The sequence below is a fragment of the Lissotriton helveticus genome, chromosome 3_1, assembly GCF_964261635.1.
Source record: "Lissotriton helveticus chromosome 3_1, aLisHel1.1, whole genome shotgun sequence".
NCBI lineage: Eukaryota > Metazoa > Chordata > Amphibia > Caudata > Salamandridae > Lissotriton > Lissotriton helveticus.
In genome coordinates, this window is record NC_136061.1 from 1,667,938,912 (window position 1) to 1,667,964,458 (window position 25,547).

A 25,547-nucleotide genomic window follows, 5' to 3' on the forward strand; every position below is an offset into this window, starting at 1 on the left:
GGAAAAGGGGTAGGGAAAGAATGGAACAGGGTGTATCATGGAATGCAGCATCAGTCCCCAAACCCAGCAGTTGGAAGGGTTAATGATCAGCTGGTAATGATGAAACATTTGGATGAAGGTGTTGTTGAAGAATTCTGCATGGCGGGATAATTCGTGGGCGGGTAGCGTGAAATACCGGTGTTCTGCAGGAGTCGGGGTAGGAGTTGGTGAGGTAACAGGATCGTAGATTAGTAACAGCTAACCAAGGATAGACAGGATGAGCGAGACAAACAGCGTCACCACGGTGGCCATGAAGCATTTACTACGTTGGAGACTGACATCTTGTTTCTGGATTCAGGTGTTTTGGATGGCTGCCATTGTGCTAAGCCAGGGACCTCTAGTGGCTGTCTGTGATTTGTGGGTGCTTCACTGGGCGCAGGTGCCAAGGGCCCTATGGCGTACCTTAGTCTGACACACCAGCACTACTCTCAGCCGGGGAAGATCATAGCCCTACAGCCTATAGGCACTTGGTGAAGTCAAGGGCAAGCCTTCCCTTGGGGGCGCAAGTTGTATCGCTCGGAAGTAGGGACAGTATGGTCGGGAAAAAATTGTTCTTGGTGTTGAGCAGTGTTAAGGGAGGGTTCCACCCTTCCATTCAGTATGCTGTCACTCTCTGCTTCCGTGGATGTAGAATGCAGTCTGGCATCGCTGAATGGGACAAACGTCGGGATTGTTTCTGTTTCTGAGTCTCCTTGTCCTTCCCTCACCCACTGATCATAAGGAAGGGGCAGAGGCACACACCTGCAGTGCGACAAATGCACCCAATTCTTCCGACCTTCTACTTTCACTGCGGTGCGGGTGGCCAGTAACACCTGACGGGGCTGTGTCCAGCAGGGCTCGAGGCTCTTAGTCCGTTGAACATTTTTCACCAAGACCCAATCCCCAGGTTGGATGACGTGTCCTTGGCCCTCGCTTTTGTCAGGTATGGCCTCATGCACCAGGTGATAAAGAGTATGAAAGGTATTAGCCAGACTGTACAGATAATCAGTTAATGCAGGGTATTCAACGTCAGACATTTTCTTAGGCCGCGGGACACCCCATACATTGGCAGGCCTCCCGAACACAATTTCATGGGGGGATAGCCCTATTCTGGTGTGGGCCGTTGTTCTTGTGGACAGTAGGGCTAAGGGCAGAGCATCAACCCAAGTGACACCTGTCTCAGCTACTATTTTGGCCATTTTCGTTTTTAGGATGCCATTGTACACCTCCACTAGACCTGCTGACTGGGGGTGGTTAGCTGCATGAAATTTTTGTTTTATACCCAATGCTGTACAGACATATTCAATAATTTGAGCCGTAAAGTGGGTCCCGTTGTCACTCCAGACCAAGCGGGGCAAACTCTTTTAATAGCACTTTGGCGGTAGTGATAGCAGTGCAGTCTTTGACGGGGTAGGCCTCCACCCATTGGCTGAAGGTACAGACCACCACTAGGACATATTTCAAATTGTTACATCGGTCCATCTGGATGTAATCCATTTGGAGGACTTCAAAAGGTAAGGTAGGAGGAGAGAATCCTCCCTTAGGAGTAACTGTGCCTTTTCCTGGGTTATACATTAGGCAAATCATGCATGTTTTAACCAGCTTGTCAGCATATGCTGGTATCTTAGAGTTGTACCATGTATGTTCCAACAGTTTACATATCCCTTTTGCCACTGATGTGAGCAGGACCATGGGCCGTCGTAACTACTGGTAGCACGTGACTGTCAGGTCTTTCCATAGTCGTGCGGACCCAACAACCACCAATTACCTCCTTTGCTAATTGCTCCTTCCACACCCTTAGTTCCTCAGGAGTAGTATGGGACTGAATATCAATCACACTCTGTACGGTGTTTTCAACCATGCCCTAGTCTGCCACCCACCCAGCGGGACCTCCTACATACATTCCTTCCCTTTTCCTAAGAGCTGTTCGTCGGGCCGTCTGATCAGCCAGGGCACTGCCTTTCCCAACATCATCTGTCACTTTCTTATGGGCCTTACATTTTATAATGGCCACCTTTCTGGGGAGTGTCAGGGAGTCTAACAATCGGTGAATTAGGGGGCCATGTTGAATATTGGCCCCATGGGAAGTAAGGAAATTCCTTTCTTTCCAAAACCTCCCAAAGTTGTGGGCCACCCCGTAGGAATATTGGCTGTCAGTATAAATATTTACCATCATCCCTTTGCTTAGCTGCTTGAGCAGAGCACTGCGGAATCTGAGCTGTTTCTACTACTCGCCCAAATGTCGTGAGGGCGTAAGCGGCTGAGGTGTTACCATCAGACCCTCTGAGACATGATCCGTCCACATACAGTGTACCTTCTGGTTCTGCTATCGGGGTATCCTGTAAGTCAACCTGTCCCTTCATCTCCTCCTCTGTCATTAATATGCAGTTATGTGGGTCTAAGCGTGTATCCTGAGTATCCAGTGGGAGTAATGTGGTAGGGTTTAGTACAGTGCATGCATCTTTTGATGTTAATGTGGCTGGAAAAGAGAGTCAGTTCATATCCTGTGAGTCATGCGCTAGTGAGGTACTGTGTCTTAGTGTTATTAAGGAGGGTATCTACAGAATGGGGGACCATCAGAGTCAGGGGGGAGTTCATGGTGATCCCCGCACTCTGACGGACCATGAGGGCGATGCAACAGTCACCCATGGGCATCCTGGGAGAGCCCTTGCAACAGGATCTAAGGTGGCTAAAAAATAGGCACATGGCCGATGGTGACCTCCGAACATCTGGGTCAAGACAGCGCATGCACAACCGTCTGTCTTATGTACAAAAAGAAAAAATTGTTTGTTATAATCAGGAGTAACGAGGACTGGAGCAGTACAACGAGCCCTCTTTAAATCTTGGAAGGCCTGCGCATGCTCTCTAGTCCAAGGAAAGGAACTGTCTGATATGTCTTTAGTGGTGAGGGCAAGAAGAGGTTTGACCATGGCTGAAAAATTGGAAATCCACTGTATGAGGTTAGACCTATGAAGGCTCGCACCTGCTTTTTTGTTCGTGGAGCCTTCATAGCATTGATAATGGCTACACGATCAGCATTGAGCTGCTTTCCCTCCTTTGAGAGAAGATGATCTAAATAGGTCACCTTCTCTTGACAAAACTGAAGCTTTTTCAAAGAAACTTTGTGATTATGGAGGGCAAGGTGGTGTAACAAACAGAGAGTAGCTTCTTTACATGCTGGGGCTGAATTTGCAGCAATGAGGAGGTCATCTACATATTGTAATAGTGTGTAATTATCAGGGAGTTCCAAGGAATCTAGTTGACTTTTTGGGGCTTGACTATAGATACCGGAGCTCTCGGTGAAACCTTGAGGGGCATGGCAGAATCGAAAGCTCCGCCCACCAAGGGAGAAACCAAAAAAATGTCTGCTGTCAGGATGTATAGGAATGCTGAAAAAAGCATTCTTCAGGTTTATGACAGAAAAGTGCGTGGCATCAGAAGGGACCATCGTTAAGAGGGCTGTAATGTCGGGGACATCAGGATATTGGTATATTGTTATTTTGTTAAGGGCTCTCAGGTCAATCACAAATCTGTATATTTTAGGGGAGAGAGCATCTCCACTGGTGTTTTTAAGAATGGGAATAATGGGACTGTTACAGATATTGCCGTGTATCTCCTCCACTAAGCCCTTGTCCATTAATTCAGATATTGTTGTTAAAAGGGCCATATCTCCTTCCCCGGGCAGCCGATACTGCCGGAGGCGGGGGAGAAGTGCACCTGGCTGGATGCGTACCACATGAGGGGAAATGCTGAGACACCTTACATCAGTGTCTGAAGATGCCCAGAGGGAGGAATGTAAAGACTGCAACTCTGGTTGGAGGGGACCTGATAGATACATATAGGAAGCTGCGGTGGGGGAAATTGTTAGGGATACACCTTGGGGACTACATGATATGGTCGCATACAGAGGTTTCAGTAAATCCATGCCTAACAAGTTTTCACTGCAACCTGTAGTAAGGACCATGGGAGCGTCAACATGTGCAGGGCCAATATCGAGAGGAAGGGGTTCAGAGACAGGGCTGGTCACAGGTGTTCCTGCAAAACACACAGAGACATTCATATTGCCCGAAAGGGGTGCCTCCGGGACTGACAGACGTGCAATAGAAGACCTGGTGCCCCCAGGATCCAAAAGAAAATTCTGATCATTCCCCACAACTGACATTTGAACATACGGGCCCCTTTGATCCACTGGAATTTGCACTCTGGTATTACCCCTTTCCGGGCTGTCCTATGCTTGGTAGGACCCTGTCTCATCAACTTCATCATAATCATCATTGTAATAAGTGTGTGTTGCTTCGTACCCATCAAACCTATTGGCCGGGCGCTGCTGGATGGGAGCGTCATCCCTGGGCCTGCGTTCTTTATCCTGTGGATGGGGCGGGCCATGGTTCCTAGCCGGCCTCCCCTCCCTGGGAGTGCGAGGCCGAGTCTTCCCTGATCTGATGTTTTCAGCTAACACAGGACACTCATCTATCCAATGGCCGTACCCCTTACAATAAGCACACTAATCTGTTTGGAGGGCTCCCGTACGTTGAGATCTGGAGGGGGTAGACTGGCGAACCCTCTGAGGGGATTGGCGTTGAGGTCTGAAATTCCCGTGGGCATCAGGACCTCGGGGAGGGTAACCCTGCTGCAGTAGTGCCTTAGTCTTAAGTTCCTTAGCCTTCTTACTTTCCTTGTCTCTATCTTCATTCTCCCTATTCTCGTGATATTGTGCCATAGCCAAGTTACCAGTCATAGTATGGGCAGACCACGTACTTTCAACTTTTTTAAGCCTGGCGGAGAGCTCAGGAAGCAAGTTGCTGACAAACTTATGAACAAATACTGGGCCAGAACCTGGGGTCTGGGGATCCAAACCACTATGTCCCTTGTATTCTGTCTCAAAATCGGTAAAGAAGTCAGCCACATTCTCATCTTTTCGCTGCCTACAGGCTCTTATTTTGTCCCAGTTAATGACAGTTTCCGGCAAAAGTGTTTTCATAAACGTTATTATTTTACCGGGCAAAGTCAGGATTGCAGCTTCTGGTTTAGTCCCTCCTACCCTTGCTTCTTCCATAGCCTCTAGACCAGCCCATTTACCTCCCAACGCTACTTCATGGTCAGTATGTCGAATTTTGTTCCAAATTTCAGTGGGGACAACTGTACCAAAAAGTAAATCTATATCCTCAAGAACAAGATTACCTGCAGATGTAATCTGACCTAATTCTCTGTAAAAGGCAGCCGGATTCTTCCAGGGATCTGGTAATTGTCCTTTTACCTGCATTACTTCTGACCTTTTCCAAGGAACATGAACCCAAAGCCTGCGCCAGTGTGCCTCAACAGCCCCTCGGCCTTTATTTTGTGCATCGGTAAGTGCGTTAACAAAGACAGGAGCCACCTCTTTCATTGGTATAATTGTTTCTAGAGGGGTGTTGGGAAAAGCGGTCATGTCACGGTAAGCCATTAAAGCCGACATAGAGCCAAATATCCCCTCTCCCTAAACATCGCCTCTTTTTATTTGCGACCTAAGGTCCATTATTCCATTGGGTATCTGCATAATCGTACGCCGACGACACGCAGCTGGCGGTGACACTCAGCGGGGACCCTGAGGTGAATGCGCCCAGATTCCGGGCAGGACTTATAGCTGTGGCTAATTGGATGCGTAGCAATTGCCTACAGCTTAATGCTAAAAAAAACGAGGTCCTGATATTAGGGAAGCAGGCGGAACTGTGGGGAGATCAGTGGTGGCCTCCCGAATTGGGGGTCTCCCCTATTCCAGCGGCCGAAGTTAAAAATCTGGGGGTTTGGCTGGATTCCCATCTCTCTTTTACCAGTCATACGAAGAAGACAGCAGCTACCTGTTTTGGTATTCTGCGAGGACTGAGACCTGTCCTTAAATTCTTCGACCCCCCCACGCGGCAACTGGTGGTTCAGGCCTCTATCCTTTCTCGGCTGGACTACGGGAGTGCTCTGCTGCTTGGAGTGAACCAGGCTGAGGCCACCAGGCTTCAGATGGTGCAGAATGCTGCTGCACGGGCCATTGTAGGCCTTCCGAGACGATGTTCTGTCTCCCCTGTCCTGACCTCCCTTCATTGGCTTCCGGTCAGACAGAGAATTAAATTTAAGGCCCTCTGTCTGACATTTAAGATTCTGAAGCTTTCCTCTCCCCCTGCCCTCGCTGGCCTTATCTCTCCGTATGTTCCCACGCGGTCTCTCAGGTCTGAATCTCACCATCTGGCGATTAAGCCTAGGTTCAGACTGAGTAGGATGGGTGGACGCTCCTTTCGCATCTTGGCGGCTGATCTATGGAACTACCTCCCTGTGCACATCCGTGCCTTGGATAGCCTAACTCTTTTCAGACGCGCCATTAAGACTCACCTTTTCGCTTCTGTTTATTGATTTTTCCTCTTTTCAGCTTTGACCTGTTGTGTTGTGGTATCTGATCAGGCGCCAGGACGCCCCTTCGCTGGGGCAGCTGTGCGCCGAATAAAAGTTATTAACATAACATAACATAACATAAGCACATTCTCAAATCTTTGCATGACCATGGTACACAGGTATTCAGCCCAGGTGGTCTGTTCCATATTCATCCATATTTCTTTAAAGGTATAAATATTCCCGTTATTTATCCAACATTCACACTGTTGCCTCTGTAGGCCTCTTTCTCGAAGGGACGAAAAGCTGACTGCAGAGCGCAAGGAGGCCAGTCGGGGGGAATTCAACAATTTACATAAATCCTGCTTAACTGTAGACCACGGGGAAGTAGGGAAAGGGCGTGTAGGGGTAAAGCCGCAGGGGTTGGGCGAATGAAGACTTGTTGTCATTCCCGCAGCGAGGACAGGGTTAGCGGTTGTGGTCGGTGTCATAGGAAAAATCCGGAGGGATGGTGTGACAGGGAGAACAGTAAGAGGGGCAGTGGGGGCAGGAGTGGGCTGTGGCAAGGGGACATGCGGGGTGTGAGGCGTCAGGGCAGGGTACATTGGGGCATATGCAGGAGGGCTTTCTAGCATAGTATCAAGCAAGGAATCCCCTTCTTCTCCCCCTTCCACATGGCCCTTTCCTTTCTTCGCATGAGCTGGATAACATTTTTGTACCCGGGCCCCATGCTCACTATTTGCTATTTCTACTGATTTTGTAATTTGATTTTGTAAATTTTCTCTGGCATGGTTGGCCATTGGCATACGTTCTTGTTTTCTTTCTTGAGCCTTCTGCTTTCTAGCTCTCTGCTCTATCTCTTTCCTCCAAAATCGTACAGATTCAAACATAGAGAGGCGCGTTTTTCTTTTCATGAATTGTTCCTCTAGGTTGGCGATAAAGTTTGGGAATTAAAGGAGCTATAAAGTGGCCACTGTAATTCCGCATTACTTTGTTTTGTATATTTTACACAGAATGAGGAAAATATTATGGCAGAAGGGCCATGTTTATCATACATCGTATGGCCAGGGGTCCCTTCTGGAGGAAGCGGACAAGCCGCCTCCAGCTGGAAGTCCTGCATACACATACAACAACATAATCTCTTAAACGTACTACTGACTGGCATGCTTGAAAACAGATAACAGACACCAGCGTGTTTTAAAACTCACCTCGCTTGCTTGGCTTTTGCAAAAGTCAATAACAGCAGAATCATACAGAACAGACACCAGCGGGTTTTAAAAATTCACCTCGCTTGCTTGGCTTTGGCAAAAGTCAATAACAGCTTGGCTTTTGTGAAAGTCAATTACAGAATTATACAGACTTGGTGGGCGATCAGTCCACCCTTACCTTACAGGGGTAGTCCTCTTCTGCAGACGTAGGGCTGTGTCCTGCTCCAAAAATTATTTGCTAGAGGACTCCAGCGAGAACACAGTCATGTGGCCCAGACCAGGTGGGGAGGAACAGCGGGCGAGTCTTTTGCTTACCGGATTGCAAGAATCCCACGGGTAGGGTACCTCCTTCGGAGTCTCCCCGTGCACCTCCTCACATCCACCGGGCCTGACCTTTGTGCTTGTGGAGTCCCTGTTGAGGCGCCATTTGAAGAACCGGATTAAATCCCTTACTGGGTCTCTGTGGCGGGGGAACTGCCCATGCCTTCCATACCCTTCATACGTAGTAAAAGGAGACACAGGAGCCTTCGTCTGCAGGAGGAAACCAGATTTATTCAAATAGCCCGGGCTATGGAACAGAGTCCCAAGCGCATTAGAAACAAGACAGAGGAGGCTCCTCCTTTACTCCGCAGCTTACAAGCCTTTTATACTTTTTCATCTCAGTCTTTTGGCTGTTAGTTCATTGTTCAATCAGGGCAGTGTTTGCAGTTGATAACCAGTTCCAGACAACGTTTGTAGATGGTGACCTGGTCAAGGCTTGGTACACAAATCATTGTTCACTCGGCTTGATCAAGGCTCAGTCTTTCAGGTCATTGTTTAATCACCTTGATCAAAGCCCGGTCTTTCATGTCATTGTTTAATCACCCTGATCATGGCCCAGCAGTCAGACCATTGTCCAGATAACCTGATCACGGTGTAAAGGATGTTTACCAGGCTGGGTGCAGGAGATGGAAAACAAATCATTTACACAGGGTGTGAGTGTCTCATGGCTTTCTGTTGAACTGCAAGAACAGGGGGGGGGGGTTGGGTGTGCGACAGTTCCTGGGCAGAAATGCAGGCTGCAAGATGGCTGTTGTCGTGTTAGTTAGATTTTCCTCAGGCATCAGCAGAAACGACCAGGTGGGTCGAGTGGAAGTGTTTGACACGAGATGGCAATGACAAAACAATGGAGTCTCGGTGCAAATGATGCCGATCAGTACTCAGAAGAACACTTTTCCTCAGTAACAATATGGCAACTCATGCCAAGACTTTCCATAAGCCTAACTGTGCCCTAAGGCTTGAAGACAGAGCTCTGTATTTCTTTATCCATTCCTCATCTGGTCCATGTTCCTATTCCACACTCAAACTGGTATCTTATATTCCTTTCCTACACATGATGCTTTTTGAAGTGAGGAGTGGTCAGCTTCAACTTGGCTTCTGCATTGTTATGCAGGATAGTGAACAATACTTTTTTTCAAAATATAGCAAGTAAGCAGAAGCTTAGTGCTACTTTCTCCCTCCTTTCTACAATAAAGAACTTGCAAAAGACATGTCTCCTTGTAGCCACTTTTCAGCTGCTGAAGTGTTCTCTGAAAGATTATCAGGGATTTGAAAAGTCACTTCACCAGCCTGCTAACTAAAGTATGTGAAAATATGGCAATTTATCACACATTTTATTAGTTGCACAATGTAAACAGTTCTTTGTAAGAAAATGACCAGGCTTGCTCTTTAAACTATTGGCTAGTGAGGCATTCCCTGCCCCCACCTTCGCAATGTTGAGCCCTTTTTGATGTTTGGGGCACATTGTGCTTTAGCCTTCAAAACATTTATTTAACCAAAGGTGTATAGACCAAGTGTGTGTCCTTTTATTCCCACACGTTGTGAATTCTAATGATACCCAGGGTTTGTTATTTCCCTTGAAGGGAACTACGAAAATATCCAAAATTTTAAAAAAACGCTGCAAAAAGGCATATTTTTTTCTCCTGAATATTGCATCAAAAATATTTTCTGTGCTGAGATACTCATCATCCCATCTTTCAGTAACAAGCAGAGTTAAAACAAAAAATCACCTCCTTCATTTATCTAGGTTGCAGTCCAAATTTCGATATTCTTTTTGTGGTATTAATATACTTGCAGTTTGCGGTGGAAACAGCTATGAAGCCCATTGGTGAACACAGAAAGCTACACATTTCAGGAAAATTAGACAATATTCTGAATTAAACTAGGGTTCATTTGTGCAGATCACTCATGGCTTTCTAAAAGGAAGTAAATATTGAAATAAAAAATATTGGAAATAGTAAGAAAATATAGAAGTAAGTGCTAACGTTTTAATCTGTAATTTTGTGGCCTACATAGTTGGTTTGCAAAAGTAAAATACTAATATGTTTGTCAGTCCCGTCTGGTCGCAGAGATGAATAGTGTCTGTTGGTTGTCCAAAAACGTAATAACCGGAGCTAACAACTGAACTACAGCTTATAATCATATTTCATTATAAACCGACCATACAGAAAGTTATATGGTAAGATTTCCAGAGAGAAGTGCTAACCGGAACATGGACAATTTGAAAACCACAGTGATTTCATATTGTCACAGTGTTAATCCATTCCAGTCAGAATGCTAAGCAGGCCAGTCCTACTCTTTCTTTTTACCATATTTCCTCATTAATAGTGTGTTTTCTGCCCTTCCTGGTGAACTTCTCCAGCTGCGCAAAGAGGGGGCAGAAAAGACTGTTAGACCTGATATGGTGCGGGTCACACAAGGGTGGAGGGAGCACACTGCCTCTCGTCCCAGCACGGTTCAGCCCATTGCATCCTGGTAAATACAGTACGCTTACTTTCAAAGTTGCTGTAGTCTTTCACCAAAGTTGGTGCTGGTAGTGCTGTTATCTCTAGACACGTGTTTCTGGGTTTAGCCCTTCATCAGTAGAGAGTAAAAGTAGTAAGGAGCATAGAAAAGTCATCGGGTTGCTGAAATGGTGCCCAAGTCTTCACAGTTCACCGTACCTCTCCACAGGCACACAGGTGCATCCCAGGAGAGCTCGTCAGCTCATTGGCTCAAGGGAGCCGTTTAAGCACAAGGGGGGAGGGAGCACACTGCCTCTCCTCCAGGCACAGTTCACCCCATTGCATCCTGGTGAATGCAGTACTCTTACTTTCAAAGATGCTGTAGTCTTTCACCAAAGTTGGTGCAGGTAGTGTGTTATCTCTAGACATGTGTTTCTGGGTTTAGACCTTCATCAGTAGAGAGCAAAAGTAGTAAGGAGCAGAGAAAAATCATCCTCCCCCTTGTGTTTAAAAGGCTCCCTTGAACCTCCCTCTTCTGTTTAAAAGGCTCCCTTGAGCCTCCCCTCTTGAGATTAAAAGGCTCCCTTGAGCCTCCGCCCATGGTGCAGGTCACACTGTGTAAAAGGCTTACTGTAGTTCGGTGTAGCTAGAACTGGAGCTTGACATAGGGCTTTCTTTAACTCGTTGAAACTAAGTGTATGGTCAGATGTCCAAGGGAGGACAGTCGATACGGCTGCCTCCTGTGTCGTTAACTGTATCAGTGGCTTGGCTAGAAATGCATACTGGGGAATCCATTGTCTACAATAAGAAGTAAGGCCGATAAAGGCACGTACCTCCTTCTGGGTTCTGGGCTGGGGAAGACTCGCTATTAACTGGATACGGTCGGGTGTCAACTGCCTACCCCTCTTGGACAGCAAGTGTCCTAAGTATACCACTTGCTGGACACAGAATTGAAGCTTCGAAGGTGACACCTTGTGCCCCATCTCGGCTAGAAAATACAGGACTGTAAGGGATGCTCGCTCACAGGCGCGTTCAGAACGGGCTGTGATCAGTAGATCATCGACATACTGGAGCAGGGCAGTGTCAGTTGGCATGTGAATGTTGTCTAGTTGTCTCTTGAGTGCCTGACTGTAGATACTAGGACTTTCTGTGAAACCTTGAGGAGCGCGTGTAAACATATAGCTCCTTCCATTTAAACAGAATCCGAAAAGAAACTGGCTATCTGGATGAATTGGAACACTGAAAAATGCATTCTTGAGGTCTATGACAGTGAAAAACATGGCTTCGGAATCAATGGCTGTTAACAGGGAAGAAATATCTGGGACAACTGGGTACTGAGGAATAATACATTTATTAAGCTCTCGTAAATCAATCACTAATCGATATACTGGGGGTGCATTTGGATCAGTACGTTTCATGACTGGAATGATCGGAGAATTACATACATTGGAGTCAGTTTCTACAACTACTCCTTGAGCCATGAGCTCGTCAATAATTTTGGATAAGGCTGCTACAGCCTCAGGTGGCAATCTGTACTGTCTGATTCGGGGTAACACTACACCTGGCTTGAGAGTCACACGATGGGGTGTGATTTGCATATAACCTACATCAGTTGGACCTTGCGCCCATAAGTGCTGCGGAACATTAGACAATCTGGAATCAAAATCTCGTAATACATAGTGACCCTTAAAGTCACGTAGGAACAGACGTATTCCCTCTGGGGAACAGCAAATAACTGCACCTAATTCTTTCAGTGTCTTAATGCCTAATAGGTTTTCTGGACATGACTTAGTAAGTAACAGATCAGTAGTGAGGAGCAGAGAAAAATCATCCTCCCCCTTGTGTTTAAAAGGCTCCCTTGAACCTCCCTCTTCTGTTTAAAAGGCTCCCTTGAGCCTCCCCTCTTGAGATTAAAAGGCTCCCTTGAGCCTCCGCCCATGGTGCAGGTCACACTGTGTAAAAGGCTTACTGTAGTTCGGTGTAGCTAGAACTGGAGCTTGACATAGGGCTTTCTTTAACTCGTTGAAACTAAGTGTATGGTCAGATGTCCAAGGGAGGACAGTCGATACGGCTGCCTCCTGTGTCGTTAACTGTATCAGTGGCTTGGCTAGAAATGCATACTGGGGAATCCATTGTCTACAATAAGAAGTAAGGCCGATAAAGGCACGTACCTCCTTCTGGGTTCTGGGCTGGGGAAGACTCGCTATTAACTGGATACGGTCGGGGGTCAACTGCCTACCCCTCTTGGACAGCAAGTGTCCTAAGTATACCACTTGCTGGACACAGAATTGAAGCTTCGAAGGTGACACCTTGTGCCCCATCTCGGCTAGAAAATACAGGACTGTAAGGGATGCTCGCTCACAGGCGCGTTCAGAACGGGCTGTGATCAGTAGATCATCGACATACTGGAGCAGGGCAGTGTCAGTTGGCATGTGAATGTTGTCTAGTTGTCTCTTGAGTGCCTGACTGTAGATACTAGGACTTTCTGTGAAACCTTGAGGAGCGCGTGTAAACATATAGCTCCTTCCATTTAAACAGAATCCGAAAAGAAACTGGCTATCTGGATGAATTGGAACACTGAAAAATGCATTCTTGAGGTCTATGACAGTGAAAAACATGGCTTCGGAATCAATGGCTGTTAACAGGGAAGAAATATCTGGGACAACTGGGTACTGAGGAATAATACATTTATTAAGCTCTCGTAAATCAATCACTAATCGATATACTGGTCATACTGCAGGTGGTAAATAAATAAATAATACCCTATTTTTGACTAGACTTATAGCATAACAGATAGCTCAATAAAATAAGAGTCAAGATTCGAGGTAGTAGGAGTTTCTGCAGGTTTATTACAGCATAAGGACAGGATCAGGACAACCTGCATAGGATGACCCAGCAGCTGCTGGGGCCGGGTCTGGGATGAGCGCGCTAACTTTTAATAACAAAACACAGGCATATATACATAGCGCAAACACATAGTATTACATTGCAGTAGGCGTAGCAGTGGGTGGAGCAGAAGGCGTGACGCGTAGCAGTCGCGAGAGATAACAGTAAAAAGAGGTGTAACTGGGCGTATACGTAGACATGTGGTGCAAACGTAACAGAATATGTCATGAATGGGCGGAAACATAGGAGGGGGCTACCTAAGGAGCCGGGACCTCTAACCTAATGGTGCGCGAAAACTAGCAATGACGTGTTACTAGGAGAAGCTGGGGGCTACGAACTCTGTGCTAGGAGCAGAGACTAGAGTCTGGAGGGTCGGAGCGACATGTACCTAAACCCTATCTGGTATCTAATGTTTAGGGAACATGTTGATATAAACTAGAAGTCATGAGGGGAAAAGCTAACTTGATTCTAAGACTGGACCATGCATTATTCTACATGTAGTGCGTGATGAAGAATATTAAATGACCATTAATACAGTATTTCTCTAACGTGGAGACGAGAAGGCTAGACAATGACGGAAACTATTGATGCAGTTCAGTAGCTTAGGAATGCAGAAGGAGGAGGACTGAACCGATAGCTGGAACTATAACATACTTTTGGCAGACTCAGAGGCAGAGCCAAGCTGCACCGGGCACTGCGAGGCAGGAAGTAAGTGAAGGGTCGAGGATACAGGTGGGGGCTGTATCGCTCCTCAGCGAGGCTTTCAGGAGACAGGAGCTGAATCCAGGGTCCGGGCCCTTTTGAGGCCTGGAAACGGGGACTTTATAATGGAATAACGTGCACACTGGGAAACGTGGCAACATTACTTTACATAGGCCTGATATTCGTAGTATTCACGAGGACTGGAAACTGGCATACTAGAGGTGGACACAACTGTAATTGCGTCATTAATCGGACATGGGGAATAACATATGCATATTGGTCATGCACACATAACATATGATGGATGAGGCGTAGGGACACAGAACATGGCAAAATTTACTTTTCCACATTCCCTCCTTGTCACTACGTTTCCATCAGGAAACATCAATTTTCATGATACCATCTATCATTTCATACAGTACCATTTGCTCGTCTCGAATTGTCTTGGAACGGGATTTAGAACGAGGCTTGGGACTAGGAATACAAGAGGTAGCACACATGCTGCAAATCGCAGGGCCACATTGTATACAGAGGCAGCAGCTAAATATGATCGCTACTGCAATACCTAGAAAAGACAGGACTTTCCATCCCCATGCGGAAATTATATTCCAGAACCAACCGGACCATGTCCAGGTGCCTGGATCTTGATGTAACAGATGGGCAATTTTATGGAGTCTGGTTATAGCTGAATAAACGGACGGCGCGTTATTTGGAATGAAAATGCAGCAACTAGATCCGATGACTCTACAGGCCCCGCCCCTATCGGCCAGTATGACGTCAAGGACGAGACGATTTTGCAAAACGACAAATCTCATAGCAGATTGTTCTTCGGTTAGGTTACCTAGAGCAGAGGCAGTCTCATTTACTACAGCTTCAAGGGTTCTTGTTAACCTACGGATCAGTTTACTATTCTGGACAGGTCCTACAAAGAAGAAGAAACCTTTATTGAAATCTGTATACTGTTCTAGAGTAGTTTCAGTATAATCGACAATTGGGGACTCCCTTCTATGTCTAATGTGTACTAGATGTGTGTTTCTGTGATAATCAGATGGGGCTAGAAAAACAGGTGGCAGTAGGAAGGCAATGTAACAGGTTCCCTCCCAATCGAGGGGCAGACGGACATATGCGGTTTGACCACAAATAAAATAAGAATGACGTGAAGCTTTGAAAACAGATTTCCCACTGTCACTATACTGGATAACAGTAGTACATTCACTATGACCTACATGTACGGAACCATAACTACGGACACATAATTCGCCTTTGACAGGTAGTACTGAAATAGCAGGTAAGTCTGGAGTAGTATCAGACTGAACATTCAGGACCATGAAATTCGACGAATAATTACCTAAATTATATACTTCATTTTCTAGATCTAAACCTGTTCTGTGGGGGAAACCTTGCTTGTCTGAAAAACATGTACTGTTAAGGAAAGACATATCTGTTGAGGATGACGTTAACGTGGACCATGCTCCACACGAACCATTATGTGAGAATGGATAAGGGAAAAGTGGCAGAACTCCCTTCGGTGTCTGGAAAGGGGGGAGTCGACCACACACCCAACAATTAGTGGCATTGCTGGTCTGGTGTGAATAATGTAACATACGGATAAATGTGTTGTTGCGCATAGCGAGGCGGTAAGAATATTCGTGAGGAGGCAGATCACTAAACGTGTGCTCTACTGTAGCATTAGCAGACATATTTACATGAGGAACTGGTAAATACAGGAAAAATGCGTAGCTGGTGCAGGAAATCATTATGCTGAGAAACAATATGAAACTTAGAAAAACGATACATTGAAGTGAACTTCGACTGACTCTCTCACTATGGGGGTCTATTTTATACATGTCAGAAACAATCTAACCGTTTCACCTAGGGGAGGACTTATACAATCAAACTGACTGACTTATTTTACTAGACCTTAATTTGAGCTTATACTCTTGTTGCGGAGTTTTCTCTAACAAGGGAGGGGTTGTAATAATGTCTTGTGCGGGACAGTCCTTTAAAACAATGTTCTGGCAATCTTTCGAATCCTGGCAATCCTTGGAAATGTTCTTGGAGACTGATTTCAATCCATTGAAAAGTTTTACATGAGAGAGGTGGACCCACCCCTTCCTGCCTTCCAACTTGACGGCAGTTCGGGTGGTCAAGAGGACCTGGCGTGGCTCCTTCCAACGTGGTTCCAGCGGACTTGATCTGTCAAAATTTCGGACCATCACAAGGGAGCCTGGAACGATCTCGTGCGGTGCCACCTCGGTATTATCTGGAAATGCGGCGGCAACCTGTGAACGACATGAGTTGAGGGCAGACATCAAGGAAGCTAGGTAATCTGTCAGCATATTACATGAAACATCGGTAATACTTCGGGGTCTAGGAGTACCCCACATGTTAGGGGGGCGGCCGAATACGACCTCATACGGGGATAGACCTGATCTGGAATGTGCGACCATGCGCATATAGAACAAAGCGACTGGCAGAGCTACTAGCCAGTCCACACCTTTTTCTTTACAAACTTTTGCAATACGGATTTTCAGGGTCTGATTATGTCTCTCTACGAGACCGGCTGCTTCAGGATGGCGTACACAATGGAACTTCCACTGGTACCCTAACAAAAGGGAAACGTGCCTCATGAGTTCAGATGAGAATGGCTGGCCGTTGTCAGAATATACGACTCTAGGGAGTCCATATCTAGGGAAAAATTCACGAACCAACTGCTTGGCAGTGGTCGCGGCTGTGTAATCTGGGACTGGATATGCTTCTGTCCACCTGGACAAAGCGCATACAACTACAAGGACATACTTGAAACCTCGACATCGCTCCATCTGAATATAATCCATCTGGAGGACCTCAAAAGGGTGGTCAGGGGGCTGGAAACCACCTTGTTCCACCGGGACACTTTTACCTGGGTTAAACTGACAACATATCATACAGGTACGGACTTTCTGCTTGGCTGCAGCTCGTAAATGCTTGTTGAACCAAATGTTCTGGATACTGTCTAACATAGCTTTTTCTCCTAAATGTGCTGGACTATGTGCGGTATTGATAATGACTTGAACCATAGAATCGGGGAGAAACCATGTGGCTCTACCCTTCGTTAACCATCCTTGATCTGTCTGGACCCCTCCTTGTTCAGACCATTTCTTGATTTCATCGGGAGTAGCATGTAACTGTATATCTATGACATCTTGTGTAGGGTCCTTAACTGTCATGCATGTAATCGGATCTGGAGTATGTATCATGTTAACTGGAATGTCTGGAGTCTGTGCTGTAAGCTTGGCTGTGCGGTCTGCTAAATCATTACCTTGGGAAATAATGTCAGTAACTTTCGTATGTGCTTTGCATTTCATGATAGCAATAGATGTCGGTAAATGTATGGCATCTAACAGGGCTTGAATAAGGAGACCATGCTGAATCTTGGTTCCATGAGAAGTCATGAAACCTCTCTCCTGCCAGAGCACTCCGAAGTCGTGTACAACTCCGAATGCGTAACGTGAATCTGTGTAAACATTAACTTTCAGGTTCTTGGCATGTATACAGGCTTGTGTCAGAGCGACTAGCTCTGCTGCTTGAGCGGACAGGGTATCAATACGGTGTGTTTCAATAACTTCAGTGTCAGTAGTCACTGCATACGCGGCGACTAGTTCTCCTGTACTAGTTCTCATACATGAACCATCCACATAAAGTGTCAGGTCAGGATCTGGTAACGGAATGTCTGTCAGGTCTTGTCTTGGCTTTGTCGTAATGTTAACTACTTCCACACAATCATGTGGGTCTGGATTTTCATTAACTACTGGTAACAGTGTAGCAGGATTCAGGACGTTGCAGCGTCTAAATTCTATGTGTGGCTGGAACAGTGTCAATTCATAACCTGTTAAACGTGCAATTGTCAAGTGCTGAGTTTGTGTTCGGTTTAAAAGAACTTCCACTGAATGTGGGACTTGTACTGTCAGGGAATGTCCTAAAACTATGGAATCACTTTGTCTGATAGCTAGTGCTGTGGCTGCAACTGACTTGAGGCACGCAGGCAACGCCTGGGCGACTGGATCTAATGTGCTCGAAAAATAAGCACAGGGCTTGTATTGTCCTGCCTGATCTTGTGTAAGAACAGATAATGCTGTACCTTCGCGTTCAGTAACGAAAAGTGTAAAAGGCTTACTGTAGTTCGGTGTAGCTAGAACTGGAGCTTGACATAGGGCTTTCTTTAACTCGTTGAAACTAAGTGTATGGTCAGATGTCCAAGGGAGGACAGTCGATACGGCTGCCTCCTGTGTCGTTAACTGTATCAGTGGCTTGGCTAGAAATGCATACTGGGGAATCCATTGTCTACAATAAGAAGTAAGGCCGATAAAGGCACGTACCTCCTTCTGGGTTCTGGGCTGGGGAAGACTCGCTATTAACTGGATACGGTCGGGTGTCAACTGCCTACCCCTCTTGGACAGCAAGTGTCCTAAGTATACCACTTGCTGGACACAGAATTGAAGCTTCGAAGGTGACACCTTGTGCCCCATCTCGGCTAGAAAATACAGGACTGTAAGGGATGCTCGCTCACAGGCGCGTTCAGAACGGGCTGTGATCAGTAGATCATCGACATACTGGAGCAGGGCAGTGTCAGTTGGCATGTGAATGTTGTCTAGTTGTCTCTTGAGTGCCTGACTGTAGATACTAGGACTTTCTGTGAAACCTTGAGGAGCGCGTGTAAACATATAGCTCCTTCCATTTAAACAGAATCCGAAAAGAAACTGGCTATCTGGATGAATTGGAACACTGAAAAATGCATTCTTGAGGTCTATGACAGTGAAAAACATGGCTTCGGAATCAATGGCTGTTAACAGGGAAGAAATATCTGGGACAACTGGGTACTGAGGAATAATACATTTATTAAGCTCTCGTAAATCAATCACTAATCGATATACTGGGGGTGCATTTGGATCAGTACGTTTCATGACTGGAATGATCGGAGAATTACATACATTGGAGTCAGTTTCTACAACTACTCCTTGAGCCATGAGCTCGTCAATAATTTTGGATAAGGCTGCTACAGCCTCAGGTGGCAATCTGTACTGTCTGATTCGGGGTAACACTACACCTGGCTTGAGAGTCACACGATGGGGTGTGATTTGCATATAACCTACATCAGTTGGACCTTGCGCCCATAAGTGCTGCGGAACATTAGACAATCTGGAATCAAAATCTCGTAATACATAGTGACCCTTAAAGTCACGTAGGAACAGACGTATTCCCTCTGGGGAACAGCAAATAACTGCACCTAATTCTTTCAGTGTCTTAATGCCTAATAGGTTTTCTGGACATGACTTAGTAAGTAACAGATCAGTAGTGCGGGACAATGGACCTACTTCTAGAGTAACTGGCTTTGATATCTCATTAACTATTGGCTTTCCTGAAAATCCAAGGGAAACATTTCTTGAGCCTGAGAGCGGAGCCCCTGGAACTTCGGCGTGACTAATTGTGGTCCTACTTGCCCCTGTATCGATCAAAAACTGTCTTTCCCTAATACTTGACTGTGAACATAGGGACCTTCTTGATCCACAGGTATCTCGATGAGAGGCAAGCCTACCTCCCTCTCTAGGCTGTTTCATGAATATGACTGGTACTCTGGATACTCAGACTGCGCATACTGGTACATCTGCGATGTAACATGCTGTGTTGCAGCAATAGGCTGCGGTACTGTAACTGTCTGTTGTGCATTCTGTGGCTGAGGAATCTGTGAAACTTGTTCTTGTCTAGGCGGACGTGGTCTTTCTTTAGTCTTACCAGTAGCTATGTTATGTTTCAGAACTGCACACTCGTTTATAAAATGACCTGGCTGTTTACAATAATTGCAGTTCCCTTTAACGGGAGCTGCAGGATGACTGGCTTGATTCGGACCCCTCTTCTGACTGTCTTGAGGAACAGATTGTGCAACTAGCACTTTCATTTTTGTGTCTTTCATACGTTTTCTTTCGTGTTCTTGCTCTTCTCTGATTCTATTCTGGTGATACTGGAGCATCTGGAGCATCTGGGACGGGGTATTCGCTTGCCAGGTGCTTTCGACTTTCAAAACTCGATTTTTAATTTGCGGACTTGAATTCTCGACTAATTTGGTGACGAAAAGATGAGGGTATGACTCACTACTTGTCTTGAGACCACTATTAATACTAAAACATTTTTCAAATCTAGAATAAAAATCACTAATATCTTCATCTTGTTTCTGTTTACAGGCTGAGATTGCATCCCAGTCTTCTTTTCTCGTTGTTAATAATCTGGGTAAAACTTGAATCAATAATTCTGGTAATTCTTTACATTTATCTCCAAGACCGGTACCTGGTACTCGTGCCTTGTCTTCAGCTTCTAGAGCTGTCCAATCGATCTTTTTCTCTCCCACCTCCCATTCTTTTTCCTTTAACTTTTCATACACCCCTGCGGGTAACAGGACCTTTAACATTTTAATGATGTCTGGGTAAGTGTATTCTCCCATACGGAGCATGTCTTTTAATTCTCTATGGAACCCTGCTGGATCTTTGTCATGACAGGGAATTAATTTCTTCATTTCAAGAAGTTCCATCTTTGATATCGGAGTGTATACAAACACTCGTTGCATTATGCCACCCGCCCCTTGGACTGGGTGGACTTCTCGTAACGGATTCTGTCTGTCTATGTAAAATGATTTACTTTCTGGAGGTGAGACATGAACAAAATGCGGGTTCAAAAACGTTCTATACTTGTGACGCTGTTCTAGAATGACACTAATTAAATCAGTACCTAAACCTCTCCATCTATACTGGAGTAACTCGTTCAGAATATCATGTAGCGGTCCTGGATCAGAGTGTTGACCCTCATACAGAGTAATGAGGTACTGGATCATATACATACCCACCAGTCGTTGCTCGGCTGGGGGCAGTTTCAGAAACATTTGTGCCACTATTTCGTCTGGAAAAGTGGTAGAATCAGTAATCCATCGGACTGCTGATCGGGCTAGTTCTTGTTCATGCATGGTACTTAATTCACTGTAACCGATTCGTGATTTCAGAATGTGATCGGTAGCTTGAAATACTTGTTCTAGAGAACCTTGTTCTGGCGCTGTATGATGAAAAATAGACTTGTGTTCTAGGCGTAAATGGCGATCTGGAAATCTGGATTTTCCTACATACGCTATTCTGGCGGGATTCTCGTTCTCTTCCTCTTCAGGATCAGAGATACTTTCTTTCTCGCTTACTTGTGCTGCTTTACGCTGGTCGTGTAACCTTATTATTTCTTTACGAATTTTCTTGTACATACTCTCCATGGCACCGACGGTCTTGTGCTTACCCTCGGCTATATTATCACTCCACCTTGTCAGGATTCTCATTTCGGCGGGATCTTTAGACGGGTAATCTTGTTCTCTTATTAGACAATTGATCAGGAACTTTAATATCATGAGCTGAATCTCGACTTTCCTTTGAGACATAATCTCGCCAATACTTTCTGGATCATCCCCTGTACGGATGAAACGATATATTCTGTCTAGATCTTCTTTCATATTCGGCAGGGTGACTAGATACTCGGTCACTCTCCTTACACGTAAGGAATATAAAACCATAGTATATTCGCCTGGAACTGGATCATAGACACATTCGTTAAGGGCTTGCCTGATTTCTGTAACAGACTTATTACTTTTAGGAGTACGCTGTGATGCTTGAGCATGTAATTCGAGTGCCGATAAACGCTTGTGTGGCGGCGGGGTTTGAGGAGTAGCTCCTCCTGCGGCCCCTAAACTGGAGTCGTCTACTGAGGCTCTACGTCCTGGCAGAGTGGGAAGTGGAACTATAGGCTGGACCGGGGGTACCGTAACAGGTACTCCGGTGTCTGGAGGAACATGAATTACCTGGTTTACAGGGACTGGCGGAGCGCGAACAGGATTGGCATATTCGGGGACTGTGTCGTCCAAATAGGACGAAATAAAAATATCAGCTGCGGTCGGTTTGTGACGTAGCTTGGTCGGAATTAATGGTGGCGGGAAATTACTGGGTGCCTCTGGGGTCGCTTTTGGCAAACCTTCGGCAAGAAGAGGATACATACCCTTAATAAGGGCATGCCTCTGTCTGTCTGACTGTTCGGTTTTGACTTGTTCACCTATCTCGATTAATTCTCTTTCTTGGGCTCGTTCTTGGGATTCTCTACTTAACTCCGACTTTCTGACTTCCTTTTCCGTTCTTCTATGCGCTTCCTTACGCCATAACTCGATGGCATCTTTCTGTGACTGTCTGGCTTTCTTTTTCCATAATGCTTCTTCTACTCGCATGATACATTCGGCATCCCATGTACCCGATACGGGCCATCTATACTTTTCTTCTAACTGTTTGGTATACTCTACCCATAAATCTAGATACATTATGGCGCTTATGCCATGTTTCTGATACATAAAGTGACCTGGACTGTCCCTAGGCGGGACAGGAACTGCTTCCTCTAATAAACCTTTTCTAGTTTTTAACTGACGTAACTTGGAAAATATAGGCATGACTGAACTGTAATCTGGACACAATACAATACACAATAAAAACACGAAATCACATCGCACTCATACCACAACAGTAAAATACATGAAGAACATTATAAATAACAGTTCGAACAGAATATTACCTGGAATACTGAGAACAGAAATAGAACAGATTTTCTCGAGAACGGAACAGACTAGAGTTACTGGATGCACTGCTGTAACAGTACGGAACATACCGGTCCCATAAAGGGACACATCAAGACCCGTATCCACCTAGGTGAACACTTCGTTTGTGAGTCTGGGCACCACCAACCCACGGACCAGGAGTCAATTTAGATTGGTCCTGTCTAGATACTACCCCAGCAATGGTACTCACCGGGCAGCACGGAATGGAAGGCCTCGGACTGGACTGGACGACGGACGACGAACTTCGGACTTCGGACTTCAGTTACAGGTGGGCCTCCGGATACCTCGGACCTTGGACTCTCGGCTTGGGCTCTGGTCGGGACTCGCCGCGTTCCTCCACCGTCTCGTTCGGATGCTGGACCGCCTCCTCCGTCTCCTCCGTGGGCCTGAGGGATACTTGAGCAGAAATATCTGCCCCTGCGCAGAAGAGTTCCGTCACGACTGCAGAGGGTCAGGGGGTCGGCGTGGCTTCACCGACGCGTGGGGAAAGGGCAAGTCCCTATTCGGGCGCCATTATGTGGTAAATAAATAAATAATACCCTATTTTTGACTAGACTTATAGCATAACAGATAGCTCAATAAAATAAGAGTCAAGATTCGAGGTAGTAGGAGTTTCTGCAGGTTTATTACAGCATAAGGACAGGATCAGGACAACCTGCATAGGATGACCCAGCAGCTGCTGGGGCCGGGTCTGGGATGAGCGCGCTAACTTTTAATAACAAAACACAGGCATATATACATAGCGCAAACACATAGTATTACATTGCAGTAGGCGTAGCAGTGGGTGGAGCAGAAGGCGTGACGCGTAGCAGTCGCGAGAGATAACAGTAAAAAGAGGTGTAACTGGGCGTATACGTAGACATGTGGTGCAAACGTAACAGAATATGTCATGAATGGGCGGAAACATAGGAGGGGGCTACCTAAGGAGCCGGGACCTCTAACCTAATGGTGCGCGAAAACTAGCAATGACGTGTTACTAGGAGAAGCTGGGGGCTACGAACTCTGTGCTAGGAGCAGAGACTAGAGTCTGGAGGGTCGGAGCGACATGTACCTAAACCCTATCTGGTATCTAATGTTTAGGGAACATGTTGATATAAACTAGAAGTCATGAGGGGAAAAGCTAACTTGATTCTAAGACTGGACCATGCATTATTCTACATGTAGTGCGTGATGAAGAATATTAAATGACCATTAATACAGTATTTCTCTAACGTGGAGACGAGAAGGCTAGACAATGACGGAAACTATTGATGCAGTTCAGTAGCTTAGGAATGCAGAAGGAGGAGGACTGAACCGATAGCTGGAACTATAACATACTTTTGGCAGACTCAGAGGCAGAGCCAAGCTGCACCGGGCACTGCGAGGCAGGAAGTAAGTGAAGGGTCGAGGATACAGGTGGGGGCTGTATCGCTCCTCAGCGAGGCTTTCAGGAGACAGGAGCTGAATCCAGGGTCCGGGCCCTTTTGAGGCCTGGAAACGGGGACTTTATAATGGAATAACGTGCACACTGGGAAACGTGGCAACATTACTTTACATAGGCCTGATATTCGTAGTATTCACGAGGACTGGAAACTGGCATACTAGAGGTGGACACAACTGTAATTGCGTCATTAATCGGACATGGGGAATAACATATGCATATTGGTCATGCACACATAACATATGATGGATGAGGCGTAGGGACACAGAACATGGCAAAATTTACTTTTCCACAGGAACATGGACAATTTGAAAACCACAGTGATTTCATATTGTCACAGTGTTAATCCATTCCAGTCAGAATGCTAAGCAGGCCAGTCCTACTCTTTCTTTTTACCATATTTCCTCATTAATAGTGTGTTTTCTGCCCTTCCTGGTGAACTTCTCCAGCTGCGCAAAGAGGGGGCAGAAAAGACTGTTAGACCTGATATGGTGCTGGTCACACAAGGGTGGAGGGAGCACACTGCCTCTCGTCCCAGCACGGTTCAGCCCATTGCATCCTGGTAAATACAGTACGCTTACTTTCAAAGTTGCTGTAGTCTTTCACCAAAGTTGGTGCTGGTAGTGCTGTTATCTCTAGACACGTGTTTCTGGGTTTAGCCCTTCATCAGTAGAGAGTAAAAGTAGTAAGGAGCATAGAAAAGTCATCGGGTTGCTGAAATGGTGCCCAAGTCTTCACAGTTCACCGTACCTCTCCACAGGCACACAGGTGCATCCCAGGAGAGCTCGTCAGCTCATTGGCTCAAGGGAGCCGTTTAAGCACAAGGGGGGAGGGAGCACACTGCCTCTCCTCCAGGCACAGTTCACCCCATTGCATCCTGGTGAATGCAGTACTCTTACTTTCAAAGATGCTGTAGTCTTTCACCAAAGTTGGTGCAGGTAGTGTGTTATCTCTAGACATGTGTTTCTGGGTTTAGACCTTCATCAGTAGAGAGCAAAAGTAGTAAGGAGCAGAGAAAAATCATCCTCCCCCTTGTGTTTAAAAGGCTCCCTTGAACCTCCCTCTTCTGTTTAAAAGGCTCCCTTGAGCCTCCCCTCTTGAGATTAAAAGGCTCCCTTGAGCCTCCGCCCATGGTGCAGGTCACACTCTGGTGTCTTTTTGGGCCACCCCAACTTTACTTTTTTTAAATAACATCCCTAGTGTCTAGTGCACTTTTAGCCCAGTGGGGACAGATTGGGGTAAACTCCTCCAATTTTACCCCAGGGAGCAGAAAGAATATTGGGGCTATTATGTTGTGGTGTCCCATCCTTCCTTTGCTTTACATTATTTTCTCATGTCAAGTGATCGTTCTTCTCTCTGGCGGATGATTGAGGGTAAATTCCAAAGCTGCCCTGCCTGGAGGGAAGAAGGAATATTGTCTTCATTTTGGAAGGCATGGTTGGATGTTAGGATGACTTACACCCACCCCTTCTTTTTTCTTTTTTTTTTTCTTCCTGGTCGCTACTGGGGTTTCTGCCCCTACCACAGGGGGCAGGTGA